Here is a 22,722-nt window from a genome sequence, read left to right as displayed (position 1 = left end):
ACAGGGAACAGGAACCCTAGGAAAGAAACAGAATAATCAGAGCAGAGATGAGGAAGAAAGACCGAGACCGAGAATAGATATTGCGACACTGAAAAAGACAACGAGGTGCCATCAGTGTAACGAGGTGGGACAGTGGAGACGCGAGTGTCCTTATAATGTCGAGACGGGCGAATTAGAACAGGAGGAGGAAGAGGTACAGAACAACGTGGTTAAGGGAGCTGTAGTCCCGAAGGGAAAGTTTGTCAAAGGGGGGACTCAGACTCCTCGAGCCCCGTTTCCTCAACCGCCTCGTATCACGAATGGAGGGAAAACCTATAGACAGATGCCATTGTTCGTAGGAGGAGAAGAATGCTACTACGTTGATCCTCTTACAGGGCAACGAGTGAATAGGGAAGAAGACTGTACTCTAGGAGCAGCCCTGGAAGTAGATCAGAGAGGACCATACGTAGAAGCTGAAGTAGCTGGATGTCCTACGACATTTTTGGTGGATACGGGGGCCACTCGATCCACTTTGAGATCAGCGGTAGTCCCAGGTCTGCCAATGTCGGGAGAGACGATTCAGGTGGTAGGAGTCGCAAATAGGAGGATGACGAATCCTCTGACAGAACCAGTGTCAGTGAAGATAGGGAATTACAGTGACGAACATCAGTTTGTGATCTGTGATTCTAGCCCGGTGTGTTTGCTAGGAAGAGATCTGTTGTGTAAACTGAATTGCACAATACATTGCACACCTGAAGGAGTAGAAGTGCAGACCAACGATGAAGACGCCGATTTCAAGGTTGTAAACTCGCAAGAATGCGTGGAATTATATCCTACCTTAACAGTGGAGGAGCTTCCACAGGACTTGAGGGAGAAAGTGTCAGCTGAGGTGTGGGATTTTACTGGAGAAGAAATAGGACTGATCAAAGGAGTAGAACCAGTAAAGATCATGGTAAGACCCAATGCCGAGTATCCAAGAACACCACAATATAAGTTGACACCGGAGACGATTGCAGGAATAAAGCCTGTGATCGAATCCATGATTAAACAGGGAATACTGAAGGAAATCGTGGGTAGTCCATGTAACTCCCCGATTATGGGTTTGCAGAAGCCTAGTGGAAAATACAGAATAGTGCAAGACCTTCGAAAGATTAATAATATTGTTGTCTCATGTTGTCCAGTGGTACCGAATCCATCAGTGATATTGTTTCAGATACCGTTCCAAGCTGAATGGTTCACAGTGATAGACTTATGCCAGGCTTTCTTTTCGATTCCTTTAGATGAAGATAGCCAGTATCTTTTCGCTTTTAAGCTGGAAGATCGCGTTTTAACATGGTGTTGTATCCCTCAGGGGTATACAGAAAGCCCATCGATATTTAACCAGCTGCTGAAGAAAAATCTTGAAAGTCTAGTGCTGCCCATGAACTCGGTTCTGGTCCAGTACATAGACGACCTCCTAGTCGCGTCAGAAACTGAGGAAGCTTGCAAGGTAGACACCATCACCTTATTAAATCACTTGGCCGAGAATGGACACAAGGTGTCTCCAAGTAAATTGCAGTATTGTCTGACCGAAGTGCAATACTTGGGCCATAGGATTGAAAAGGGAAAACGGAAGGTGTCTCCAGACAGAATAGAGGCGATCATGAAAATGAACGCGCCTAAGACACAAAGAGAAGTCAGGATGTTTCTAGGCATGGTTGGTTATTGTCGGCAGTGGATAGCCAACTTTTCACTGAAGGCAAAACCGTTATTACAACTGACGCACAAAGGAGTGAGTGATCCGGTACCATGGGACAAGGATTGTTTGATGGCGTTTTTGCAGCTGAGGGAGGACTTGTGATTACACAAAATCATTCTTGCTTTACTGCTGCGAAAGAGAGGGTTGCGCTTTAGCAGTTTTGGCCCAGATACACGGAGATGCGCGTAGGCCAGTTGCTTATTTTTCGGCTACATTAGATCCAGTAGCCGCAGCGTTGCCCGGATGTCTCAAATCCGTAGCTGCAACGGGTGTCAGCATTGAACGATGTGAGAGTGTGGTGATGGGACATCAGTTAGTGGTGTACGTACCGCATTCTGTGGAATTGTTAATGACCAGGACTAAGACTCAGCATCTGACGAATAGCAGGCTCACACGCTACGAGCAAGTCATATTGGCTGCCGAGAATGTGACCCTAAAGAGATGCTCCGTCTTAAATCCTGCTACGTTGATGCCACTTCCAAATGAGGTGGATGATGAAATTTGTAAAGATCATGACTGCCTTGATGTGACTGAACTATGCACCAAACCGAGACCAGATATCGTAGATGAGCCATTGACTGACCCTGATGAAATTTTCTTTGTTGATGGTTCATGCGTAAGAGACGATATTGGTCAGCTGAGAGCAGCTTATGCAGTTTGTACAATCACCAGAGTTGTAGAAGCCGCTTGCCTGGAAGGAGTACATTCCGCTCAGGTAGCTGAAATTATTGCTTTGACGCGTGCCTGTTTAGCAGGTAACAAAATTCGAGTCACCATATACACCGATAGCCAGTATGGTTTCGGGGTAGTTCACGATTACGGGCAGTTGTGGTCTCAAAGAGGTTACATGACCTCCTCGGGTTCTCCTATTAGGAATGGAGAATTCGTGAGATTATTGTTAGAAGCGTTACAAGGACCATCAGCTATCGCAGTTGTCAAATGCGCCGCGCACACGAAGAACGTAGACTTTGTGTCGCAAGGCAATCGTTATGCAGATGAAGTAGTGCGTTACTGCGCAGAACAGGGATATTCTCACACCAATGTAGAAGTGGGGGGAATACAGGAAAGAACTGAGTTGACTATGTTGTTAGACACTGTAGATACGTGGGATGAACTGAAATGTGTTCAGGAAAATGCACCAGATGATGAGAAAAAGGGCTGGGAAACAGCTGGGTGTACGAAAAGCGAAATTAACTTTTGGATTTCTGCAGATGGGAGAGCAGTTTTACCGAATGAACTTGTTAGTCCAATGGCAAGGAAATTGCATGGATCAGCACACATAGGTAGAGATGCTATGGCGAGAGTATTCAGACAAACGTGGTTTAATCCAAAGTTTAGAGTAGCGGCAGAAGCAGTATGTCAGCGATGTGCGATCTGTCAGCAACTAAACGTAGGAAAGAGAACACCAGTCACGTTGAGTCACATAGGAAGGTCTGGGGGGCCTTTCAACAGAATGCAACTTGACTTCATTGAAATGCCAAAATGCAATAGACTTAGATACGTTTTAGTGATTGTCTGTATATTCTCTAGATGGGTCGAAGCTTATCCTACACGTAGATGCGATACACTTACAGTAGCAAAGCTGTTGCTTAGAGAGTTGATACCGAGGTTTGGGGTGCCATCCTCTTTGGAATCGGACAGAGGAACTCATTTTAACAGCGAAATAGTGAAGATGTTATGTTCAGCTCTGAGCATCGATCAGAAGCTCCATTGCAGTTATCGACCAGAAGCTTCAGGGATTGTAGAACAAATCAACAGCACAATAAAGTCCAGACTTGCCAAAGTTTGTTCATCGACGTCCCTGAGTTGGCCAGACGCACTTCCTTTGGTTCTTATGAGCGTACGTAGCACACCAGATATAAAAACAGGTCTCTCTCCACACGAGGTGCTAATGGGGAGAGCTATGAGATTGCCATCGGTTCCGACTGCAGCGTTGTTGAACATCACAGACGATTTGATCTTGGACTACTGCAAGGGACTATCTGATGCCATTAATTCTGTGTCCCTTCAGGTCCAGGCTGCAGAGGTTCCATCAGCACAAGACTTGTGCCATGACCTGTGTCCAGGAGACTGTGTCCTGGTGAAGAAGCACGTAAGGAAGAACTGTCTAGACGTGAGCTGGCGAGGACCATTTCAAGTCATACTTGTTACGAACACTGCAGTAAAGTGTGGAGGCCTGCCCAACTGGATACACGCCTCACACACCCGAAGAGTGCCAACACCTCTAGAAGAAACAGCTCCTCTCTCGGATGAGAATCCAGCGGAAAGTGGAGAAGCCACAGAGGGGGAAAGCCAAGCTGTAGAGGTGATCGAAGAGACTGTACCTGTGTCAGAACAAGCTGATGATGGTCAAGACATCAGTGAGACCGAAGCTGTCTCAGAAGAGGAAAGTAGCTGGGAGTTCGAGTCAGAGACCGAACAAGCTATAAGTGATCAAGAGACAAGTCCTAGAACAAGGAGCAGGAGGACAAGGAATGGAGAAGCTAGTTGGCCAGAACGAAGAAGAAGGCCAAGCTTAAAGACAAATCCAGAGAGTACCCTTGTCCCAATCTCTGAAGAGTTGGATCAAGAAGAAGAAACTACAGACTCAGGCACAGAAAGTCCAAGGAGATCAAGAAGGATACGTGTGCCCTGCAGAAGGTACGCCACCCCAGAGTGGACTTATCTAGCAGATGTCTTGGGGACAGAATTCTGGGAGAGTGAGAGAAGTGAAAGTAATCGATCTCGATCCATTTGTGGCAGTGGAGATATGGATGTTGACGCCTGGACTCGAGACTGAGGGGTTACTGACTTTCACACTTCCCATACCCCCTTACCTGAGTCGGATCAAAGATCTAGTGCTAAATCGATTACAGTTTCTAACCTTTGGTCATCAAATACCAGAAGAGGAAGAAGAAGTCATTCGTTTTGAATTATTGGAACTTGTTATTAAAGCTGCAGGTACGAGAATAATTGTTGATGCATAAAGACTTTTGTGTTGAAGCTATAAAGAAGAAGATAACTTAGCGCCGAGTGGAAAGAAGAATAAAATTAGGGATTACATTTAGAGGAGGGAGAAGGGTTAGGGTTGTCTGTTGTTAAAGATAAAAGACATTGTTGTGAGAAAGAGACTTTGTTGATAAAGAGCACTTTACAGACTGAGAAAGCAAAAAAAAAAAAAAAAAAAAAAGACTTGCAAAGAAAACTCTTTCATCGAAATAGAAGGAGCTACGCTGTTTTGATAACATGGAGAACGGCAACCCAAACCGAAAAGCCAAATGCATAGTAGGTACATTAATAGCAATAGTAATTTTTCTCATAATTACAGTAGTGACCATATCATACATAGTAGGACATGAAAGTGATAAAGAAACAGAAGATGTAAAGCCTGTAACGACTTTGAAACCTGCTCTTGTTGGGAAGAAGGAGGAGAGCAATGTTATTCGTGAAAAGGCGTTACTGGCAGATGAAGCTCGTAGATTACATGTAGATGAGTCACAGGGAAATTTTAGGTCAAACGCATATGCCAAATTATTGTACGAGTATATCGATGCCATGGAGGCCAAAGATTGTTACGTTTGTATGCAATTGCCGGCTTCTGTAGATGAAGGCATCAGATATCATCATCTCCCACTGACTTATGGGATAACATGTAGTTTACTGCTCAGTATATTCTATGGTAGAGAAGGATTCGAGTACTACTTTTCAAATTATGATTCGGTACTGCCTGAAGTCCCGAATTATAAATGAATAAGTGGGACTATTATAAAAAGGAGGATAGACTAGCAAAGTTCTTTCTTCCTTGGGATACGCTAGATACATCATATGCACGCAGAAATAATCTGACTTGCAAAGTGTCAGAGGTAGAGAAGAAGTTCATAGGACAAGTAGATGACAGATACAGAAGGCAGAGGATTCTAATAATGTCAGGACAGTGGAAAACAGATTGGACCGAAGAAGAAAAAGCACACAAGAAGAAGGGGAGCAATGGTCCAATAGCTTTGGATAGAACGCAGAAGGGAAAGTTATGTTTAACTCGAAGCAAGACATATTATGAGAGTGTATTTGTAGGTGAAGTTAATTGCGAACATGCTTTTAGGTTGGAATACTATACGAAGGATTTTATGAAAGAGATGCAAGCTATTCCTAATGTGTATTTTGTATGTGGAAGAAATGCCTATGTAAAACTGCCTGACAATTGGTATGGTTCGTGTTACTTGGCAATTGTCTTCCCCAAAATATACCATGCAAAGGATTTAGCAATCATAGAAGAAAAGGCTTCGATAAGAACGAAAAGAGAAGTAGGAGATGCTGAAGTAGTTGGAGACATATTTGGAGCAATGTTTCCTATGTTAGGGTTAATACTTAACGATGTTAAGATCAGGAGACTAGCTACAGTTGTAGATAGATTATCTGCAAGTACTGCAAGGTCATTGATGCTAGTAGAAGGAGAGATGCAGTCGATTAGAGCAATGGTTCTTCAGAACCGACTTGCTTTAGATGTTCTGCTAGCAAAAGAGGGCGGAGTCTGCAAGGCTCTGAAGGTTCAGGAATGTTGTACTTATATTCCTGATAATTCAAAACCACTTGAGAAAGTCATACACAACATTACAGAGATACATCAAGAAATCGAAGATTTGACAAAAATAAATGTTTGGGAAAAAGTAGGTCATGGAGTAGGAAAGGTTGGAAGTTGGTTTGCCAACCTTGGTAAAAGCATTATATGGTATATATTGAAACCTGTATTAATAGTATTAATTTGCATAATTACATTGTTAGGGTTAGTGAAATTGTATAAATGGTATAGGACGAACCGGTTACAAAGGTCCATGAGAGAGCAAGAAAGGAGATTAGCTGCTTTACAAGATCAACAGTATAAAAGTTTAAGAGCTCTCGAAACGATAAAAAGAGGGAATCTTGTAACTAGTTCTGTGTAAAGAGTTATTCAAATTGCATTTTAGTGATGACCACTAGAGGTCATCAAAGGGGGGAACTGAGAGAGCGCAATTTGAATAAAACATATATCCGAGCCATATTTACAAGCATATTGTATTCACGTAGGAAATGCATAAGATTTAGAAACCATATATGTAATGGGTTAATGTAGAAATGTGTAGAAATGCTTACGAACAGAAGAACGTGCAAAGTAGAATTCATGTACATGTGTAACTTTAAATAGAGAAGCGGCGAGAAATGTAAAACAAAGAAATGTGCAGAGCATATATAAACGATGTAACAGGAGAATATAACTTTATGTTCTATGTATAGGGGTTGTATTCTATGTAAGATGTATTCACTTATAAGCAAAGAATTTGCTAAATGTGATCATATATAAATGTGTGTTAAAGGTTATACTGTGTAGAAGAAGTTGTAGGAATGTTAGAAGAGTTTGGTCATGTGTGAGTTTAACCTGACAGACCAAGGGTTCGCAGGAGTGTAGTCCGCTGTATGTAATTTAGTGGGCTCACAGGAGTCGTGAATAGCCTTCATCTGAATGTGCGAGCCAAAGAGTCTAAGTTCTTGTTAGATTTAAGGTGACAATGTCGGACGAAGTTTATGGCCTAAACGTGAGAGGAGACGCATGGAATTTGAGTCTTGTTTTGAAATGACCATTCACAGGACCAAATGAGGTTACGTATACAGCCGTAAAGAATGAAGTTCTGATGAGGTGATAGACTTTGCTCCGAAAGTGTCAAATGGAATGTCAATGAAGTCACCAGCAAGAAGATGAAGATGGCGACTGAGGAGAAGGGTCAACTTAACGAACGACGCGAAGAGACGAAGCTATGGAAAGACCTAGAAAATGACATCATATGTATGAGTATGCGGTGGGCGTCAAGGGGCGTTCCAGCCATACGGTGATTGTGTATTTAGGGACAGCACCCTGGGGAGGAGATGTGGGGAGCGAGCGCTGAGAAAGAGCAGAGCGCAAGAGAGCAGTAGGCCGAGGACCCTTAGAGAGCGGATGGGTAGGCAGAGAGAGTACTGCTTCTCGACAAGTTACCTTTAGAGGCTAAGAGAGTTTGAACTTCTTAGGAAGTCAAACTGCTGACACCTTTTTAGGGAAATAGGAACTTGCGAAGTAGGGATGTCACCTAGCATAGAGTAGGGACAGATTTAACTTGTATTCTTTTCTTTAGATGACGCAACAGAACCACATTATATCTATGCTTTTTAATCTGTTGATTCTGGAACTGACTTTGATTGTATTCTTTTGTGCATTGAGGTTCTTTAGGGAATTTATGTTTCTTCTAGTTCCTGTATATTTGCTGAATCTTATCCTGAGAGGATTGTATTTGTAACTTTTCTTGATTTTATATTAAACCTTATAAACTTTATCAGTTGTAAGTGGTTCTTCAGAGTTGCGTCAGTTTATGGGGTTTATCTAACCTATGTGGGGTTTGTCTTTTATTCAATGACAGAAAATAACCGATCCAAATAGACGAATGAGATTAATATCAAAGTAATCAGGAAAGGTATTAAAATCTCATTCCCCGCACTTTTGAAAGTAAATACATGGAAATACTAGCTCATTACCTATGCAGTCTTTGTTTAGCTTTAGGGAAAGCTGACTGGTAAAGCTCGAAAATAGAAGAAGAGAATTCCATATCGCAAAAAAATTTCAAATTATGCGTCAAGACTAAGCATGTCCATTATTAGGTACGTACAGTGTGTCTTCAGCTATTCTGCCCTATCTTTCTATATGCGGAGAATCTGGGCTCGTAGGGATTCTACTTGTAAATCCTTGTGTGAATATCAATCGTAAACTTACACAAAAGTGTAGTTCACCTTTACAAATAAGGCCATAGGTGCGGTTACATTTTACTATATTTGGAGGCAAAAGCACATGCGCTTTAGCATTGGTTAGCAGGGTAAAGCGCATAGAGTGCTATGCCAACAAAAACGAGTTTATAAAAATTAGGGAGTGACTGAAAAATGTTAGGGGGAATGCCAAAACACATTGCTATGGTACTGGATTTAAGCTAGCCTGATTGATGAGGGGGTAAACCCTGAAACCGATGCCAGAATGCTTGCGTTCTGGTTGACAGAGGACCTGGTCTTGCAGTTCAGGTTGGACGGTTCCCATTGGTAGCAGGTTAAGACTGATTTGCATATGGCTGTTTCAAAATTTGGGTGGCATGGTGAGCAAAAAAACGATGGATTTATCCCAGATCTGTGGGGGGGGGGGCGGGGTTGAATGTTTGACAATGTTCTGCATTTCGTCCCTTATCCTTTTTATATTTCTATTATTTATGGACAAGAATCTTTCGGTTTTTGGCTTTTATGACTGAGGGGGTAAATGGTCATGGGCATTTATGTTTGAACTTATCACACAATAAAATAAACCATTTCACAGCATTAACCCTTTTGGTTTTAACTTTTGGGGTATTTTGGCAGGAAGGAAGTGTACTGGGGCTACTGAAATAATGCTGAGAGTGACAACCATTTTAAAATTATTATTGGATATATGTATATGAAACATCATAAAATGTTCATTAAAAAATGAACGTGCTTTGTCGCAGACTACCACTGTGATAAGAATATAGCTTAAAGACATTCCCAAAACTCTCATTCAACAGCTGTACAGCGTTTGGCAAGGCCCACATTTGAATGAGATGTCTAAGGGAATTGAGCCAAAACACTTTTCTACATCTACTGACACTTAAAACAGAGTGGTTCAGAGCATCACTGAGTATTAGTTATTAACAACTCCAGCATGGTTTAGAAACCTGTCTGCTATACACACAATGCATTCACTTGAATCAGATCAGCTGCATGAGTGAGAGAGCAGACGAAGAGAAAAGACTTTGAAAAAAAGAGCTAGTAAGGGGAGAGAAGAGGAGCGAGGCAACAGTGAGTAAGAGATAGGAAATGTGTGAGAGAGAGACAAGTGATGAGGAAGGAGAGTGGAGAGAAGAGAGAGAAACTCTAACAAAATAGGAAACATCCATCCCCTGCACCCAGCAGTGAATGCCACAAATAGCCCCAACCCCACCAGAGCTTTAATGCTTGTGTCGGCTCCTAGCCAACCCAAACACTTGGCACCCCTTCAGCACAACCCGAATAAACACTGTGGATAAGTTAAAATAAAAATGGTACTCACTGTCACAGAGTATGAGATTGTTACTGTCAGAAAGACCTGCTTTGATTGCACTTGGGCTGAAAGTGAATCTAGAGCTCATTACGCTAGCAGTCGCTTGTTCATGTTGCATGTAAAGAGAAGGTGTTGCTCCGTATTTTTGTGCACTTTTAACAAAGTATTCGTGATCCATTAAATGCCTAGGAGCAGGGGCGCTAGAAACCTGCAGAGCCGTGGCATATTAGTTAGGGCCAGGAATACTATATATGTGGTGGCAGCCCTAAGTAGGGTGGAGAGGCATGGTGGGCCACTAGAGTCAGTCTCCTTTGTGTACTCATTGAATAACCACACATATGATGCGATGCAGACTAATACATATTGAAATGGAGACTGCTTGCTTGCTTACTTCATGAATACTGACTAATGTAAATGAAGTATTATATTTGTTAGGTTTTTGCTTTCAAAGGGAATCCTTTATTGATTTTGTTATAGCATTTACATCGTATTGTATTAAAAAAGACTGACAAACATGACCCTACATTATACCATTTACCTATATATATTTTAGATGAAAAGAGAAAGGCGGGGCCGACATCGGCCCCCACCAGCTATCCGCTCTCCGTGGTGGGGCGCGCCCCATCGCGTCACCATGACGCGGCGGGTGCGCCTCAACATGGATTGGACCCGGGGAACCCTAGTGACCCGGAAGTGATCGAATCACTTACGGGTCACTGTGGAACGAAGGCCAGGCCGGTTAGATCCGGCCTGGCGGATGAGGGGTTAAAAGGCAAGGGAGCGCGGGAGTCTGCTTCTTTGACTCCGCGCTCCACGGCCTGCCCCTCCAGCCTCTTGGAGGCTGTAATTCTTTTTCTTTTTCCCCAGCCCGTCTCTAGGTCCTCCAGTCTTGCTAGGAGGCTGTCCTTTAATTTTGTCCTTCTATTACAGATCAAAACGAACACGTTTGGAGGGAAATGAGTTTTAAGGAACCAGCCAGAGGTGCGAGGTCATTGGTGAATGAGGATTCGCAGTCAGCAGAGGGAGCAGCCCTGACCGGCGTGGCGATCAAGGTGGCGATCGGAAACCTGTTTGTTATCCGGGAGTGCTCCGGATCACGGGACGGGTCGCGGCGCAAAAGGGCACCACCGCAGGCAGCTTCATTGGAATTACAAAAGTTAAGTGGGCAAATCAGCTGTTCTGGTTTTGGGGAGCGCTCAGTGTCAGCTCAGCTGGTTGAGAATGAAGTGACCACTTTGCGCGTTGGTGCACTGTGGTGTTTTGCATGGTTGTGTGATCATATAACCAGTCAGGTCTCACAACGCTGGTGGGTTGGTGTGGATGACGGTGATATGTATCATTTTAGGACCCTATTGTAAGTTTCCCGATTCATGACCTTATATAGGCATAAATCACCATATCCTTATATAGGCATAAAATCAGAACCATATTTAGGCATAGCTCATGCAGTTCAAATACGGCAGGGCTACTTCCACTAGTTCAAAAAATCCACAAAGGTTTCTTGGAAAAACCCTCCTTCAGCAGACAGAGACTTCCCCTTGCTTGAATATTGATTTATCCAAGAACTCATGGAGTTTTCAAAGAACTGAGACTCTTTGGTGACGTTATTATGTCCACCTTTGCATCAAATTCGGCACCTTCAAGGTATAAATATGCCCACACTCGCCCAAGCAAACACACAGTGGTTTGGAGCAGTTTGACTATCTATTAGCCCGACGCGCCCTGCTATAGCAAGTGCCGACGGAAGCCGAACCTCCAGCAGACGCACTGAGAAAGACGCTGTCTTTTCTCCTGCCGAGACATCCAGCTCCAGTGTTTTCAAGCTACCCTTGCGGGTTGTTGGGAAATCGAGTCTCAAGACTGACCCTCTCCATTCTAAACTAAGGTACGGAGCTGATTAGACCCTTAGAGAAATCTTGAGCAGATTCTTGGCAAATAATACTACATGTATGCTACACCTCACTTACCTCCTCCCTCGTACTAAGCTTAGTTTAGGTACACCGGGGTAGGCGTATTTTAGAAGCACCAGTTGAATACTTTTAGCCTCTGTTATTTATGTATGTATTTATATATGGTTTAGTAACCCTACAATGCTCTTACAGTATTATTTTATTCTACTATTTATACTGTACGCATTATATTTCACAAACAGTTTTACTATTGTAGCAGTTCATTTCTTATGCTTGAGAAAGAAGACTGTTCAATAAAACCTTTTATTGAAAACGCCCGTCTTTCTACTTTCTCTGCACCTCTAGTGAAACGAAGCATGCACGATTGACTAGGTGAAATATCTATCATTTCCACGACTCTGAAGATACATTTTATCTTGGGGAAACAAAGTTGTCATGTTTATGCGGTTGTCAGAGACTAATCCCTTCTTGTGAATTCGAGAAAGTTTCTAGTGAGCTAGCTGGCACACACAATTAAGTCTAGTATATTCAATAGTGACCTAGTCGACCATAGTCCTACGTCTAATATATAGGATATTTTATTCCAATGAGCAGAGCCTATTGGGAATATAGAAACTATTCTACATGGCGCCCAACGTTTGGTAAGACACTAATTTAACACTAAATACTAGAGTAACTCAGTCGTGCTTTTCACAGAGACCCCTTTATCCCGTAAAAACTCCAATAGACATCTGGAGTGGGTTAAAGGATAAAATATCCGCCATTAAACTGAGTAGGACGAAAAATCCTATGTATTAGTTTTTGGTTTTGTTCAACGTTGAAGGATACAGTGTTCCAAAATATTGTGCACCTTATCTTTATTTCCTTGACACTTGCTCTGCAAAACTTGCAACAAAATGCAAGATAACGACGAAGAGAGCGGTGTAGCTGCAAGAACTGCAGCCCAACCGGTTTTAGACGTTACAGGTCTCCAACAAAATGACCCGGATGCTATAATCATCCCGGAAAATGTGAGGAAAACTATAGCTATTAAGCTTATAGAAAATGGCCTATCATCGAGAGGTGGTAGAGTCATATTTGTCATAGAGGCACATGAATATTGGCAGACAGAGGTATTTTACTCATGGATTTCTTTTCCACAGGCAAATTCAACAACACATGTGTTCCACTTCTATAAGATAGAGGAAGATCCAGCGGTATACGTTCCTTTCAATGACGTTGAAATCCACTAACTTACCAAGAGTATCATCTCTGGTTTAATGGCGCCCTACAACATCAAAATCACATTACCAGGTTCGTTCCACTAGGTAGACCAGGAGCTACATGGCCGGTATTAGCCAGCTATACACCACATCCTGACATTGAAAAAATGACAGGACTAGAACTGTTAGCTCAGCTAAAACAATTAATTAAAATACATAGACAATTGGTACAATATGTCATGCAGACCTTAACAGTCCAACCTGTTATTAGAATTCCACAGCACACCCCTCATCAGGGGAACATAAACAAAATTATACCACAGACTATGCAGTCAGTAATCAGTAAGTTGCACGCAAAAAGGGAACAAATTCCATGCTGATTAGCCCAGAAAATTACTCAAATAGAGCAGTATTTCCCGATAGTACACCTCATGAGAAACACAGGATTCTAACAATCTGTTTACCAATGGGGATTGCACCACACGTAGAGGACTGTGACACTTGGGGTACAGTCTTTGCTTCAATCTACACAAAAACACATGGCGTCCCGTCTATGGCGGTAATACCAGACGTTCTGAGACAGATTCAAAATGAATAAGGTCCAGAACCGGTCTTGAATCTAGGTATGAAATTACTGAAAGATTTCAAACAGGTCTCAGCTATCTTATTAGCTAACATTAAAGGTGAAGCAGCATCAGTGACAATCCGCCAAAAATTTAAAGAACTTGATATTACTTAACAACCGTATGAACTTGCCAGAATTATTGAGAAATCCTATGAAGAACTAGGAAGAGATAGTTTGGGAGGGAAACCTGTAAAGCCTGAACTAACAGAAAATCCTGAAAAAGTTTTTATCAAAAACGATCTAACTACTACTAAAAAGAAATGGGTAAATAGTAGACAATCACTTCCTAAAGAGAAGCGTTCTCAGTCCAGGGGTAGATATCCTCAAAAGGAGCACTCTGAAAAGGGATATAACCTTAGAAATAGGGATAATTTGAGAAAACCTGATAGATATCAAGATACTGATACACAATCCTCTTGTACCTTTCAGACTTCCTCGCAGAAATCCAAAAGAAGAGGACGATCAGAACACAAAGAAGAACGCGTGAAGTCCAAAGAATAAGAAAAGACAATTCTCCAAAAGAAGGTAGCAAGTCTAAAAATCAGACATGCCGAGGATCTTGAGGACACAACTCAAGAACCGGGAGTGGGCCCAGACAACGTTAAGACAGCGCAGCAGAGGTCACCATAGCTCGCAGGATCCTGAAAGATCATCTGGAGACAGTGGATCTGAATGAATACATTCTGGTTGAAACTGCTGACACCAGGGATAGTGTATCCCCTAAAGTTATATGAAGTAACACTCCAAATAGAAGGGGATATAACTAGGAAAATAAAAGCACTATTTTGGGAAAATTATCTAAGGGTTATGACATCCTTCTAGCTGAAAAAGACTGGCCACCTGAATTTGTCAGGGAGTGCCCACATGGCGAAGAGATCATTATGCCAGCCTTCTCTAATCATATTCCTATTCATAAATAATACACCGATGCCAGAAAATGGGCTGTTGCCCAGGCTCCAGCATTATATAAAAATCATGTGGGATGGGATGAGGACTCTCCACACCACAAAATCCAGTTAAAAAAATCAACCTACTGCTCAGAGGCAGTATCCAGTAAAGCAGGAAGCTAAAAAACAAGTGAGGGAGATCTTAGATTAACTTGAATACCAGGGGGTGATTGAAACATGCACGTCATCAATGAGCAATCCTTTGTTTCCAGTCTCCAAATCAGACGAAACATATCGTCTAGTTTTGGATTACAGACATTTAAACTCTTGTTGCAAAACTTTTGCAGTACAAAATTCACACAGTGCAGCACTGATGAATAATGTAGTTTGGAAGAAATATAAAACAACTTTAGATATTTGAAACGGTTTCTTTTGTCAAAATATTGCACCAGAAAGCAGGCACTTGACCGATTCCTCAATCATGGGGACACAGCGACAATTTTGCCGTCTCCCCCAGGGATTCAAGATTAGTCCAGGATTATTTTCAGCCAGAGCAACAGAAAAACAGTACTACTGCCGCCCTTTTTGGAAAAAAGGAGAACCGGTCTGTGTCAATTGACCTGGTAAAACCACACCATGTGGCAGATAATAAGTAGTAGGCCCAGTGGACTCCCAAGTAGTAGCAGACAACCAAATCTTGCTACTATCCAAGAGGTTCAAACTGAAAGACTTATTACCTTTGATAAACCTGCAGTGAGAAAAGAAGGACTATGCAACAAAGTCATGGAACTTGTACCTCTTGAAACCCAAATAACAATTCGTCAAGAAGCTCCCGTCTACAAAGATGTAGCATCTGTCCATACAAACATGTCAAGGGAAAAAGCAACTCCAGCGATTTCAACAAATCTGGATGTAATACCAACAATTGACAGAACTGCCTCTGGCTATTTTATCAACTTCGATAACTTTTCTGAGGATCCCAGTGAACCTGAAACTACGCCAGCAAAGAAATCTTTCAAGGGAAAATTAAAGGAACTTGGTCAAGAGCTTACAAATACATATCTGGTTTCACCTTTGGTTGAACTTTGGATTGTGTTAGGTGTACTTTATCTCCTGCTATGGCTCATTCTTGTGTTAAGTTTGGGAAAGCTGATAGATGAAAAGCACATTAAAATGGACACAGCAAGTAAGAACATCAACTTGCTCCTGAAGCCACACAAATCATCTCATCGTGAACAAAGAGACCATCCGTCAACATCACAGCGGTCCCACTACCTGGTGGAATAGCATGGGATTCAACTGATTATGAAAAAACAACAACGAGAGTGAGGGATTTTCCACGGCATGGAAGGGGATTGTCAGGAGGTGATTCTGGCGCCTACCTAGGATTGAACTACGTCTCCCAGCATGCTCCTATTCGGGGGAGGAGCTTAACTCATAAAGGTCATCCAGTGCACACCTCCTGTGCGCGTAATACTGTCTTGTGTGAAGACATTCTGGTTTGCTCGTCTTGGCCTCACTGCCTTGGATCTGGTTCCTGTTTTGTTTGCTGTCTTCGGTTCTTCCACGCTCCAGAAACGGACATCGCGGAGCAGCCTTGGGGTTCAGTGGCGGCTTCTTCCGCGTTTTGCTGGCTGAGTTGCATTCAGCGCTAGGACTCTCGTTTCAGAGCCGCGCTGTCTGTGTTTCCCTCGGATCCTTCCTGACACCCCACACGCCGATTGAAGAGTTTGTGGGTGTAACGGCTCTTTGTTATTTTGGGAACGGAGAGAGAAACAAACAGTTGTTTCCGTGTCCTTCTCTCGCGAACTGGTTCGTGGACTTGAAGACTTCTGAACTATTGTGCGCAGGTAGGCGCTATCCTTCCTTTTCCTTTGTCTCCGCTTTTCTGTTACGAGACTTTGGTCATACCTTTTGGATCTACTAGAGGGATTTGTACAACTGGATTGTACTCGCGCTATTGTCGGGCGCTGGGAGTAATTGCTTATCTTCATTTCCTAAAGGACACTGAGTTTCTTATTTTATTTGATCTTAGCTGAGTGGATCCTAGAACATTTCATTTCCTCCTGCTTCTGTGGTTCATGCAGTCCTAGTCTGGAGGATATTCTTTTGTTGTTTTCATGGATTGAAATCTTTGATTGCAGTGAACGGTTGTTCATGGTATGTATGTTATGCACTGAGAGTGGTATGGTTGAATATTACGCCCAGGAGATTAATGGTGTGTTCTTTTGTATTATAGAGTTGCCGTTTATTGGTCTTGGAGAGAAGTATCTCTAAGGAAGAGTAGAATTGGTTTTTGGTTTCTGCAGTTAATCCACAGATATCAGTATAGTCTTAGCGAGACATTTTGAGTGTAGACTGTGTTACATGTGTATTTACCCTGTGTTCTTCTTTTTAGGTATCCCTCCTTCCAGCGGTTCCGGCTCTTTCTTCTATTTTTTCCCTCACCTGATTGCCTCATTACTCTGTATACTTTCAGAGTTGGGGACGTCGGGTATCGGACCCCTTTGTGCATTACATCGAATCCAAGAAGCACATGTGGATCTGACAGGGATACTCCTGGTCCCCTTGACCCAAATCTATATAAACAAAAGGAGGAGTATCACCAATGGACCTAAAGAGGTCCTAATGGAATGTGAGGAGAGATCAAAAGAAAATCCTTTGTGCATCACATCGAATCCAAGAAGCACATGTGGATCTGACAGAATTACGCGCCCACGATATATCGCTTCTTGGGTTTTGTATGTGTCGGCAAATGGCGTCCTTAGATGACGTTCTGCAGGCTTTAGTGTTGGCTCAACAGGAACTGGCTGCATCTAAGGCTGAAACAGCAGCTCTTCGAGAAAGAGTAGATAGACAATCACGTAACCCATTTGATGCCTCACCCTCAACGTCTCAAATACAAGTGAATGTACCACCTCCAATTCCTCTGGCTAGTCCGGAGAGTTTTTTCGGGCGATCCATTGAAGGTGCAGGCCTTCCTAACGCAAATCATGCTTCACTTTTCGTGTAAGCCAGCCTCTTTCCCCACTAATCATTCCAGGGTCGCTTTTGCGATATCGTATATGATTGGCGACGCTGCCAACTGGGCGGTCCCGCTGGTCAAATATGATGATTCTCTCCTTACGGATTGGGACTCGTTTCGTCGTGAGTTTGAAAGGGTTTTTGATAGTAGTCAAGTCAAGTCATAACATTTATATAGCGCACTACATACCCAGAGGGTTTCAAGGCGCCTAGGAAGGGGAGGTGGATTATTTGTCAAATATCCACGTTTTAAGCTGCTTTCTGAACGCTAGGTGATTCTGGGTGAGGCGAAGGTAAGCGGGGAGTGAGTTCCATGTTTTGGCAGCCAGGTATGAGAAGGATCTGCCTCCCATGGTGGTCTTGTTGATGCGAGGTACAGTGGCGAAGGCTTGGCTGGAAGAGCGAAGTTGGCGGGAGGGGGTGTAGAAGGATAGTCGAGAGTTGAGGCAATCTGGTCCGATGTCGTAGAGTGATTTGTGTGCGTGGGTAAGCAGTCGGAAAGTGATCCTCTTATTGACGGGTAGCCAGTGGAGGTCTTTAAGGTGACCAGAGATGTGTTCGTTGCGTGGGATGTCTAATATGAGCCTGGCTGAGGCGTTTTGGATTCGTTGTAGTTTCTTCTGGAGTTTAGCGGTGGTACCTGCGTAGAGGGTGTTTCCGTAGTCCAGTCGGCTCGTGACCAGAGCGTGGGTGACTGTTTTCCTTGTTTCGGAGGGGATCCAGCGAAATGTTTTTCTGAGCATGCGAAGAATGTTAAAGCAGGAAGAGGATACGGCGCTGACTTGTCTGTTCATTGAGAGTGAAGAATCCAGGATGACGCCAAGGTTCCGTGCGTGGTCTGTCGGGATGGGTGCATTTCCGAGGGCTTCCGGCCACCAGGAGTCGTCCCATGCAGAGGGGGATTTACCTAAGATGAGGACTTCTGTTTTGTCTGAGTTCAGTTTCAGACGGCTTTGTTTCATCCATTCGGCGACTTCTTTCATTCCTTCGTGTAGGTTAGTTTTAGCGGTGCTGGGGTCCTTGGTGAGAGATAGGATCAGTTGAGTGTCATCCACGTAAGAGATGATGTTGAGGTTGTGTTGGCGGGCGATGGCCGCGAGGGGGCTCATGTATACGTTGAAGAGGGTGGGACTGAGTGAGGATCCTTGTGGTACGCCGCAGATGATTTCAGAGGCCTCGGACTTGAATGGTGGGAGGCGGACTCTCTGGGTTCTTCCGGTGAGGAACGAGGTGATCCATTCCAGTGCCTTTCCTTGGATTCCGATGTTTCTGAGGCGTTGTAAAAGGGTGCTGTGGCAGACTGTGTCGAAGGCTGCAGAGAGGTCGAGGAGGATGAGGGCGACTGTGTCTCCATTGTCCAGTAGAGTTCGAATGTCGTCTGTTGCTGCGATGAGGGCGGTTTCAGTGCTGTGTTTGGCTCGGAAGCCAGATTGTGAGGGGTCGAGTGATTTGTTGGCTTCGAGGAAGGCGGCGAGCTGGTTGTTGACAGCTTTCTCGATGACTTTGGCCGGGAATGGAAGAAGCGAGATGGGGCGGTAGTTTTTGAGTTCGGTGGGGTCTGCTGTTGGTTTTTTCAGAAGGGCGGTGAGTTCAGCGTGTTTCCAATCTTCTGGGAAGGTAGCGGAGTTGAAGGAGCAGTTGATGACGTCTCGGAGGTGCGGAGCTATGACGGAGTCTGCTTTGTTGAAGATGTGGTGGGGGCATGGGTCTGTGGGGGATCCAGAGTGGATGGAATTCATCAGGCGGATGGTGTCCTCAGTGGAGATTGGGTTCCAGGCGTTAAGGGTGTTAACGGGGGGAAGGTGGTCAGCTGATGGTAGGGTGGGTTGGCTTCCGGGTTGGTTGTCAAAGCTGTTGTGGATGTCAGCAATCTTGTTGTGGAAAAAAGAGGCTAGGGAATCGCAGAGGGTTTGAGAGGGGGTGATGTCGTTGGAGTTGGCCGAGCGGTTGGAAAATTCCTTGACGATGTTGAAAAGTTCCTTGCTGTTGTGGGCGTTGTTGTCAAGTCGATCTTTGAATGCTGTTTTCTTGGCTTTTCGGATCAGTTGGTGGTGAGTACGGATGGCGCTTTTGAAGGCGTCCTTGTTGCTGGTGGATGGGTCTTTTTTCCAGGCCTTTTCAAGGGAGCGGCACAGTTTCTTGGATTTCTTGAGGTCGTCGTTGAACCATGAGGCCTTCTTGATGCCAAGTTTGTGTTGACGTTTTTTCAGTGGTGCTAAGGTGTCGGCGGTGTTGGATAACCAAAGGGTGAGGTTGGAGGCGGCTTCGTTGGCGTTAGAAGAGGGGGCTGGGGAGGTTTGAAGGAGTGATGTGGAGATCTGCTCTGTGGTGATTTTGTTCCAGTTTCTTTGTAGAGTTGGTTGGAGGTGGATGCTGGGTTTCGGCTTGTTGTAGGTGAAGTGAACGCAGCTGTGGTCAGTCCAGAGGAGATCCGTAGTGTGGCTGAAGGAGACATGGTTGCTGGAGGTGAAGATGGGGTCGAGAGTGTGACCTGCGATGTGGGTGGGGGAAGTGACCAGTTGTTTAAGTCCGAGGTTGGCGAGGTTGTCTAAGAGGGTGGCGGTGTTGCGGTCGTTGATCTTTTCAAGGTGAAAGTTGAGGTCTCCCAGAAGGATGTAGTCTTTGGAGGGGAGCGCGTGTGGGGTGATGAAGTCTGTGATGTCTTCACTGAATTTTGCGCGTGGTCCTGGTGGTCTGTAGAGGAGGGTGCCTCTGAGTGTGGTCTTGGGGTCGATGTGGATCTGGAAGTGAAGGTGTTCGGAGTTAGCGAGGTTGGCGTCGGAGCTGGTTGAGATGCGGATGGATTTCTTATGGACGATAGCGATTCCACCTCCTGTATGGTCGGTGCGGTCCTTGCGTGTGATCTTATAGTCATCAGGGATAGCGATGGCGATGTCAGGGGCGGAGGAAGCGTTCATCCATGTTTCCGTTAGGAAGGCGACGTCAGGAGAGATGGTGTCTAGTAGGTTCCAAAGGTCAATGGCGTGCCTGTGGACCGAGCGGGTGTTGAGAAGGATGCATTCTAGGTGGTTGGGGTCGGGAATCTGTGGTGTGGTCGTAGCGGAGATGTTGTCGGTGCCGCTAAATTTGCAGGAGAGGCAAGAGAACGGTCCATGGATGCGTCCAGGAGCGGCTTGGACGCAGATGGGGGCGCGACCGGGGTTAAGGGCTAGGAGGGTGGCGGCATCGTAGGTAACGCGGGGGGGCTGGGCAGCGCGAGGGGCAGGGGGTCTGGCGCTGGGCGCGGTCCAGGCGTGGACGGGCTTACCTTTGGCGCACCTTCGGCGCGGCCGAAGCGCGTGGACGCTGCGCGTGGGACCATCTGACATAAATGGACAGTGGAGGGGGCGGAGCGTGGGAGGGGCAGCAGGGAGGCGGTAGTGTGGATGAGGGGTGGGCCAGGGGATGATAACAACAAAATGGAGGGTCAAAGGGGAAAGGCAGACAGGGGCAGCAGAAACCCAAATGCGTCGAGAAATAAATGCAGTTTAAATCCAAATGCCTCGAGAAATAAATGCAGTTTCACCAAAATCACAGACCCAAACAACAATGATCGAGTGATCAGTAGAGACAAATGTACACACACAGGCAAGTATTAACCCAATAGCCTGAGCGAGGTCGCGCTGAAATATGCAAATAATTACAGAGGCGCTATGCGTGTAAAGCGCTATATTACAGGTTACAGCAGTGCTGTTTAAACGTGCAGACAACGATACCAGGGCGCGTAACAGCAGATAGTGAGGAGGAGCGAGGTGGGGCGACCGTGCTGAAGCTGGTCCACAACGATGTCTGCAGATCGGGAATTGTTACAACTTAAACAGGGGAAGCAGGATTTAGTTACTTATCTGACTAAATTCAATCGTTTGATAGCAGAGACAGCGTGGCCTGAAGACAAGAGAATGTCTTTATACTATCAAGGGATGAGTGAGGAGATGAAAGACGTCCTTGCCCAGATTGATCCACAACCTACGACGTGTACAGACTTAATGAATCTCACGCTCCGCCTGGATCACAGGTTAGCAGAAAGGCGGGGAGAAAGGTCGTATGCTCCTAAGGAAAGAACAGAGAAGGGAAACAAAGGTAACACTTCTTCATCAGACTCACATTCTGAGCCCATGGAGGTGGGAGCTATAAGGGGTCCTTTGTCGAGAACAGAAAGAGAGAACCGTAGACTCATGGGTCTATGTATGTACTGTGGGAAGAAAGGCCATTATGTGAAGGACTGCCCCACGAAACCCAAAAGAACCGGTACGTTCGGTTTTTCCAAGAAGGTGGCTGTGGCTACCGTTCCTATTCCACTTCAAGACCCTAAAGAGACATTGGAACAAAAGTTAGGACCACCTTCTGTAGGAACCCCTTCTCCAGGGTTACAATTACCATCGTTGGCTGGGGGTTTGGAAGCGTCTGTAGTAACACACATAGTTCTTCCCATGCTTCTCACGGATCGGTGTCAGACGCATCAAGTTGGGGTTATGGTGGACTCTGGGGCCACGGGGAACTTCATCGACAGTGGGTTGGTTCAGAGATTGGACTTAAAGCGCATTCCCAGAGGCACACCAGAGATGGTGTTGGCTGTGGATGGAAAGCCCTTGAAATCTGGCCCTATCACGGAGGTGACAGAGGAATTGGAGTTGGTCAGACAGGGGGAACAGTCGAATCATGTCGAAAGAATCACATTGAATGTCATAGAGGCACCGCAGTATGAAATAATCTTGGGTATGCCTTGGTTGTGTTATCATAATCCCACAGTGGATTGGAAGGAGAAGAGTGTGTGTTTTGAATCTGAGACTTGTATAAACACCTGCATTCAGTCGTCTGTTACACGTGCTTTGGTTGTGTCCCATAGTTATCAGGTAGCGACTGCTGCTGAGAAGGATATGGAGATCCCTCCTGAGTATGCCCAGTTCAGAGAGGTGTTTAGTGAGAGTAAGGCAGAGTCTCTTCCACCACACCGCAGTTATGATTGCCAAATAGACCTCATACCTGGGGCGGTGTTGCCCTCTTGTCGAGTATATGCTCTCTCCGAACCTGAAACACAATATTTACAGGAATATCTAGAACATTATGTCAGAATAGGGTTCATTCGACCATCCCGGTCTCCGGCGGCTTCCCCTTTATTTTTCATAAAGAAAGCGAATGGGGACTTGAGGACCTGTATTGACTTCAGGGTATTGAATAGGAATACTGTCAGGAATAGATACCCTCTTCCACTCATCCCCGTTTTGCTAGATCAAGTGCGGGAGGCGGTCATTTACACCCGACTTGACTTGAGAGGGGCCTACC

Source organism: Lissotriton vulgaris, chromosome 2_1 (genome assembly GCF_964263255.1).
Source record: "Lissotriton vulgaris chromosome 2_1, aLisVul1.2, whole genome shotgun sequence".
Taxonomy (NCBI): domain Eukaryota; kingdom Metazoa; phylum Chordata; class Amphibia; order Caudata; family Salamandridae; genus Lissotriton; species Lissotriton vulgaris.
This window is presented reverse-complemented; position numbering follows the sequence as displayed.